The following is an 8,282-nucleotide window of genomic DNA, read 5'->3' as shown; positions in this document are numbered from 1 at the left end:
TGTGTATAAGGAAGTTGGGTGTGGGTTGGAGCAGTAGCTCACTTCTTAAGACCACACACTGACTTGGAAAGGATTGGAGTTTGACTCCCAGCATCCATCTCAAGGGCTCATGATCGCCTGTAACTTCAGCTCCAGGGGACCCTGACACCTGTAGCTTCATGGATACCTGCACTCACTTTCACATAATGAGAATAAATGTTAGACCTGTTGGCTGTGGTGACGATCACCTTTAATCCCAGCACTTGGGAGTCAGAGGCAGGCTGGTCTCTTGAGTTCCAGGACAACCGGGGCAGCAGTCACAGAGAAATGCTGTCTCACGCACCCCACCCCCCACGATAAAATAAACATTAAAAGAGAATGTTGGGTTGTCTATATTGAAATACATCAATTCTGAAATTTTTTTTTCAAGACAGGGTTTCTCTGTGTAACAGCCTTAATTGTCCTGGGACCAGCTCTGTAGACCAGGCTGACCTTGAACTCACAGAGGCCTGCCTGTCCTTGCCTCCCAAGTGCTGGGATTAAAAGTGCACCACCACTACCTGCTGGAATTTTTTTTTAAATTTTGGTTTTGTTTTTTGAGATTTTTGTTTGTTTGTTTGCTTGTTTGGTAGCCCTGGCTGTCCTGAAACTAGCTCTTCTTCTTAAGCTGGCCTCCTCAAACTCAGATAAACCTGCCTCTGTCTCCTGAATGTTGGGATTAAAGACGTGCACCACCACTGCCTGCCATTGTTGTTCTTTTGTTTTGTTTTTGAGCAGACTAAAGAGATTTCTGAGTGAGGGGATCAAAGGAGAAATACCCCTGCCACCCTTTGTTTGGGAACACATCATGAAGCCTAGCTAGCCTTCTGCCTCCAGCTCTCTGGTGCTGTGTTCCAGCAAGCCCTACTCATTAATCATAGTTCTGATTATTGAAGTCTTACTAACTTTGCTCCTCAAGTTTTTATTTGTAAAGTTACCGACCTGTCAAGCAGTGGTGGTGCATGCCTTTGATTTCAGCACTCGGGAGGCAGAGGCAGGTGAATTTCTATGACTCCGAGGCCAGCCTGGTCTACAGAGGAAGTTCCAGGATAGCCAGTGTGACACAGAGTAACCCTGTCTTGAAAAATTAAAAATAAATAAATAAAAAGGTCACAAACCTAAAAAAAGAAAACATAGAAAAGAAATATATTGAACTATGCATATTCTTGTTTTGTTTTGGGGTTTTGTTTGTTTTGAGACAGTTTCTTTATATAGTCTTGGTCCTCCTGGAACTCACTCTGTAGACTAGGCTAGCCTTGAACTCAGAGATCCACCTACCTTGGTCTCCCAAGTGCTGGGATTAAAGGTGAGCACCACCATGGCTGGGCTCACATATCTTTTATTCACACATCTGCTCTTCTTCCAAGATTTAGGTTGACCTGGAGACTCCCTGGCCTGCTTCCCAAGTTCTGGGATTATTGACCTGAGTCTTGATGCCCTGCCTTGGTCTTTTCTGGTTTTAACTGTCATATCCATTCGCTTCACCCTCTTTCCTCCAGTTGTCCTTGGTATATACTCTTGTTCATCTCGTCACATAGGTTTTAAGGCTAGTGGTATAGTTTACTTTTAAAGAGCTTACCACCATATACAAAGGCTCTTGGTTTGGCCTCCAGTACTGCACACAGACAAGATTTGGAGTATTTCACCCTTGAATAGGTTGATCCAGGCTAATTACAGAATGGGGTTGTTTAAACTTTCCACTCATGACCCTTTTATGCTTGAAGTTTTAAGAATTCTTGGGGCTGGAGAGATGGCTCAGAGGTTAAGAGCATTGCCTGCTCTTCCAAAGGTCATGAGTTCAGTTCCCAGCAACCACATGATGGCTCACAACCATCTGTAATGGGATCTCCTCTTCTGGTGTGCAGGCATACACACAGACAGAATATTGTATACATAATAAATAAATAAATAAATAAATATTTTAAAAAAGAAGAGAAACAATTCTTTAGTCCAAGCTGTGGTGCATGCCTGTGGTTTTCACTTGTGATACAGAGACAGGTCACTAGTTTACTTCATCTTTGGCTGCACAGTAAGTTCATGGCCAGGTTATGAGAACTCCTTCTCAAACAACAGAGAACATGGTCTCTGTATACATTTCTCATTTATTAAATTAAAAGTAGTTTGCATATTACTAAGATAATTTTTTTCACCAAAATTGGAGAACTTCACACTTTACACTTTCTTTCCTCATCTTCATAAAGGAGGGGTAAAATACCTTCCCAGTCATGAACAGTAGAGGAGGTTCATGTATGCCTGACATATGAGGGTATCGGTGTCCTGAAAGCAGTTCCTCATTAACATGGTTATAGCCTCCTCTTCTGTAACCCCACTCTTTATTGATGGCATTTTGGGTTGTTCTTTAGGGAAATAGAGGGAGGGGTATGCCTCAGCCTTTACCCATGAGTCTACAGGATGCAGCAGCTGCAGCAGGGCAGTGGCAACTGGGAGACAATGACAGGCAGGAACGGTGGAAGGTGCAGCTCAGACCCCAGGAAAGAAGGCTGCACCCAGCCAGGCCTGGACCAGTGAGAGAATCTCAAGGTCAGAAGGGAGAATAGAAGCTTTGAGGAGTAGCAAGGGTTTGTGAAGCCCTGATTCTGTAGGGATGGGATCCCAGAGCTGAAGGGATCGCATGCCATATGGGACAAGAAATCTTTTAACCTCTTAGTCACGTTTTAGATAGTGGCCTGGCCTGTTTCTTTTTATTTATTGTTTATTTATTATGTATACTATATTCTGTCTGTGTGTATGCCTGCAGGCCAGAAGAGGGCACCAGACGTATTACAGATGGTTGTGAGCCACCATGTGGTTGCTGGGAATTGAACCCAGGACCTTTGGAAGAGCAGGCAATGCTCTTAACCACTGAGCCATCTCTCCAGCCCCCTACCAAATGTTTCTAACCCTGTTAAATTCCTTTGTGTTCTAAAAATGGTGGCCCTTGCCCATTTTATGTGTATAAGTACTTTGCTTGTGTGTATGTGCACCATGTGTATATCTGGTGCCCACAGAGTCAAAAGAGGGCCTGTGAGCCCCTCGGACTGGAGTTAAAGATAGTCGTGAGCCCCCATGTGGATGCTGGAAATCAAACCCAGCTCCTCCAGAAGAGCAACAAGTGCTCTTAACTGCTTAGCCAGCTCTCCAGCCCCAACCTAAGCTATTTGAAACCCTGTATAAAAAAATTAAAAAGAAACCTAAACAACATCCTCATCAAGGAAACTTGTCTTTGCAGCAGACACAAACCCTGACAGAAAGCCACAACCAATCAAAATGCATAGTTAATGGAGCCTAATCTCAATGGACACAACTACAAAACAAGTCCTGCACCTAAGGGTCAGGGAACATTTCAGAAGAGGGGGCAGAAAGATATAAAGAGCCAGAAGATCAGGGAGTTTGCTGTGAAATTGTGTCTCCAGTAATGTCAGACGCTACACCCATAAAGTCTCACCAATATGACTGACCAGCCATAAAAGTGCTCAGGGACAGAACGACATGACACCATGAGGCTCGGCCCTACACAAACAACTACAGGCAACTAAGGAACGCTGAGAGCAAAGAAATTTCTGCCTTTTCTGGGAAGGGCACAATTGCTTATCCAATACCAAATGGTCAGCCCAGGAAACAAACACACAAGTGACATACAGACTGATCGGTTATATTTAGGAATATAAATGTATATACATATATGTGTATAATTACAATGATAAAAGAGGCCATAAATTTGAAAGAGCAAGAATTAATATATGGCCAATAATGGTGGCACACATCTTTAATTCCAGCACTTAGGAGGCAGAAGCAGGTGGATCTCCAAGTTTAAGGCCAGCCTGGTCTACAGGGTAAGATCCAGGACAGCTGGGACTACACAGAGAATCCTTGTCTCCACAAATAACAACAAAAATAGTGTGTGTAAGGACTTAGATGGAGGAAAGGGAAGGTCAGTGATTTGATTATAATTGCAAAAATAAAAGAAAAAAAACTTAAGTGTTTTTAAAAGCCTATTTTTTCTTAAGCTGAAAAAGTTGTTCAGTGGTTAAACGCGTAATCATGAGGCCTCATGTTTGGATTCTAGCACCATAACAAGCTAAATGTCCCACAAATCCCTGTGAATCAAGCTCTGAGAGTCCTGGTGACCTCTGCTGACCTCCCCTTGCACATGACTATACCTCTATGTGCACTTGCACACACACACACACCCGTACATAGTAAAAAATACTAAAAATTTTAAAAACTAAAATGTTTTGGCTCATCATGAGTAGACATCTATAATCCTGGCACTTGGAAGGTGAAGGCAGATGGATCAGGAGGGCTTCTTCAGTTACACAGCAAATTTGAGACCACCCATGGTTATTGAGACCTCTGAAAACAAACCTAGCAACAGTTCCTTTGTGGCCAGGTCTGAGACTGCAGCAGGAGAGACATAAGTTTAAAGCTTGCCGAAGGTATAGAGGGAGTTAAAGGCCAATATGGACAATTTAGTGAGACCCTGTCTCAAAAATTTAAAAAGCAGAGACGGCGAAGTGGCTAAAAGTACTTGATGCTAGCTGGGCGGTTGTGGCACACGCCTTTAGTCCCAGCACTCAGGAGGCAGAGACTGGCAGATCTCTGTGAGTTCAAGACCAACCTGGTCTACAGAGAGAGTTCAAAGCTACAGAGAAATCCTGTCTTGGGGAAAAAAAAAAAAGTTGCTTTTGCAAAGGACCTGGGTTAAGTTCCCAGCACCAACATGATATAGCCCTCTGTAACTCCAGTTTGAGGAGATTTAACGCTACCTCTTTGACCACCAGGCACACACAATGCACATACATACCTGCAGACAAAATATACACATAAAATAAATCTTAAAAATATGTTAATCGGGCTGGAGAGATGGCCCAGTGTTAGAGCACTGACTGCTCATCCAGAGGACCCAGGTTCAATTCCAGCCTGCACATGGCAATTCACACCTGTCTTAACTCCAGTTTCATGAGATCTGGCACCTTCACACATATATGCAGGCACAACACTAATGTACATAGAAGTAAATATGTCATTAGGGATATGAACATTTGTCTGGCTTTTTCCCTAGGACATTTAATAGAACCTATATCTTGTGTAGAATTCAATTCCCATTCCTAAAAGACCAGAGTTGGCCTGGAGGGATGGCTCGGCTGTTAAAGGCTAGGCTCACAACCAAAAATATAAGTTCAGTTAACCCACGGCTGTCCCTCCAGGTATTTAAAAAAGAAAAAAAAAAATAAAAGACCAGAGTTTTGTAAAGCAAACATGAAACTTTTGGGAACAATGTAACAATTTAAAACTCCATTGTGGGACTGGAGAGGTGGTTCTGTTGTTAAGTGGTTAGGAGCACAGGCTGCTCTTCCAGAAGTCCTGAGTTCAATTCCCAGCAACCACATGGTGGCCCCCACCATCTATAATGAGATCTGGTTCCCTCTTCTGGCCTGCAGGCATACATGTAGTCAGAACACTGTATATATCATAAATCAATAAAAATCTTTAAAAAAAAAAACCCACTCCTTTTTAAGGCAGTGGTCTCTGTTAAAGAGTTGGGGTGCCTCGGTGTGAGGGCGGCCTGTGTCACGTTAGTATGCCCTTGATATTTTAGACTCTTGTCACAATTCCACTGCGAACTCATTCCTGACCTAGTCAGACTCAGCTGACAAACTCTAGCATGACATTTTAATTCTTAGATGTTTATAGGAAATTAGAAATCGTTACAAATAAATAAATAACTGTAATACTTTAGTCCTGAACAGAGAAAGTGTGTGTCTGTGTTGTTAAGGTATTTTAAAGACCGTTTTGTGTTTTTAGAGAACATATCTCTCCCAATAGACCAGAGGGGGTTAACAAACCCTAAGCAGCTCACTTAGGACAGCCCAGGAAGAAAGGGCTAGAGTTCTGGTGCAGGCTCTATCCCTAACTCTCTGCCTTGCCTGGACAGGTACTTTCCTTATTTGCAGCGACTCAAGTCTCCTCTTCCCTAAGTGTGTTCTCAAGACATCAAACAGGTTTGGAGGACCCTAGTTTAACTGTATGAAACAGGTTTTTGTTTAGATTTGGTTTGCGGGTGACCAGGGAGTGTGACTGTTCAGAACAGCCTAAGTGTAGTGTTTCCCTCACAACCCCCAGGTCCCACAGAATGAGCTAAATGTCCTCCTAGAACATTTGCGTGTAGAGTGCTAAGGCACTCTGTGATGTTTGGAATTTGGACTGGCGATAGCACCTTCTGTGTCTCCCTTCTTTCCTGCCCTGTTTCCTTCTCATCTGTGAATGTTAAGACAGACTTTACTATGGCACCCACCAATAGCTCTGTCCTAAGCACAGAGGAAAGTCAAGTAAACGTTTCCCAGCAGGTGGTGGCAGGCCTCATGGGAAGCACCACCCAACACAGTCTCCTTTTACCTGCTCTGCCAGATGGTTCCCATTGCTCTCAGAGCCCTAATGATATTCAGCCGGACTAGGACTGCCTCAGAAAAGGGAAACTGTAGGGCACAGCTGCAGCCTTGACGCGGGGACTGCCTCAGCTAGGGAGTCCTGGTCCCAGAACTTGACAGTTGAGCGGTCTTGGGGAAGTCCCTCAACCTTCCCATGTCCCAGTGTCATTCTCCAAAATAGAGAGAATCTCACCTGCCTCTCAGGGAGCCCCCCAAGTCCTCTGAAGCCTGTGCCTAGCAGTGCAGTGTCCTGAAGCAACCAACCCTGAATTGTGTGGCAAGGACAGAGCTTAGAACTTCGAAAGGGCTTAGAGATGGGGACAGAGCCAGGGAGGAAATGTCACACAGAAAGGAGCAGGTTGGGGACGTGAACGAATCCCAGTGTCCCTGATGTGGCCTTCTCAGGCTGCATACTCTCGTCTCCAGGCTGGACAGTGTCAAATACCAGGTCTTAAAACTCAAGAAATAAATTACTAGTTCATACTGAGCAAGATAGCTATTTTAGGGCAGACAGGCTCTCAGCAAATCATAAATTCCATCACCTGGGCAACTGCCTGCTTTCATGGCAAGGCGGTTCTTCGCCATCTGCATGCGTGGGCATCTGGATATGTGGATATATGTGTAGCCCTGGGCCTCCTCCCTGCCTCTCTCGGTAGCTATGGTCACCCTTCAAGGACCCATGGACATGGGTTGCTGATACTTAAGATGCTGGCAATGGAGAGTTGAATGGAGCCCACCCAGTCCAGACAGGGCTAGTGTCTCTGGGACTACAGGTAAACATCACGATTTCTCTTCACATTCAAATGCCAGACTCTATAGGTCTATTTCCCCACAACAGTTTGGTGCTAAGGCCTTTTGGTGACAGAGCATGGGAGATGTCCACCTGTGGGTATAATGGGGAGCTCTGGAGACCTGGAGCAGGTGTTTGGGACTTCAGTAAGTGAAAAAACATTTCCTGTGTATGGGAGTGGAATAGCCCGGCATGGAGCATTAGCCACTGCCTTAGGAAAAAACACTCTCCTGCAGGGCATTAGAGCTGAAGTGGGTGAGAAGTGCAAAGCCACAGAGGCTGTCCCGACTTAGGATCTGATGGGACAGAGTACCACTAAGGAGACCAGCCTCTGGGCATGCCTGCAGGGGATTATCTTAACTGGGTTAATTGAGATGGGATGACCCATACTAAATGTGTGCAGTCCTGTTCCCTGGCCTGGAGTTCTGAATTCCATAAAAAAGAAAAAGCTGTCATGTGCCTTTAATTATACCACTCAGAAAGCAGAGTCAAGGAGATCTCTGAATCTGAGATCAGCTTGGTCTGCATAACAAGTTCCAGATCAGCCAGGATTGCAAAATGAGAGACCCAGTCTCAAAAACGGGCACGGAGTATGGGTGGAGAAATGGCTCAGCAGTTAAGACCACCAGCTGCATTTCTAGAGGACCTGGCCTGATTCCCAGCACCCATGGGGCAGCTCATAACCATCTGCAACTCTAATTTCAGGGGATCCAGTACTGTCTTCTGTGGGCACAAGGCATGCACGTGGTTTGCTTACATATATGAAGCCAAAACACCCATACACATAATAATGAAAATATTTTTTTAAAAAAAGAAAGAAGAGCCGGGCGGTGGTGATGCACACCTTTAATCCCAGCACTCATGAGGCAGAGGCAGGTGAATCTCTGAGTTTGAGGCCAGCCTGGTCTACAAGAGCTAGTTCCAGGACAGGTACCAAAGCTATAGAGAAACCTTGTCTCAAAAAAAAGGAGGAGGAGGAGGAGAGAAAGAAAGGAAAAGGACTGGAGAGATGGCGCAGAGATTAAAAACACTTGCTGCTCTTCCAG

Source organism: Myodes glareolus, chromosome 22 (genome assembly GCF_982192425.1).
Source record: "Myodes glareolus chromosome 22, mMyoGla1.1, whole genome shotgun sequence".
NCBI classification, from domain to species: Eukaryota; Metazoa; Chordata; class Mammalia; order Rodentia; family Cricetidae; genus Myodes; species Myodes glareolus.
The sequence above is the reverse complement of the archived record's forward strand: the minus strand, read 5'-3'. Positions refer to the sequence as shown.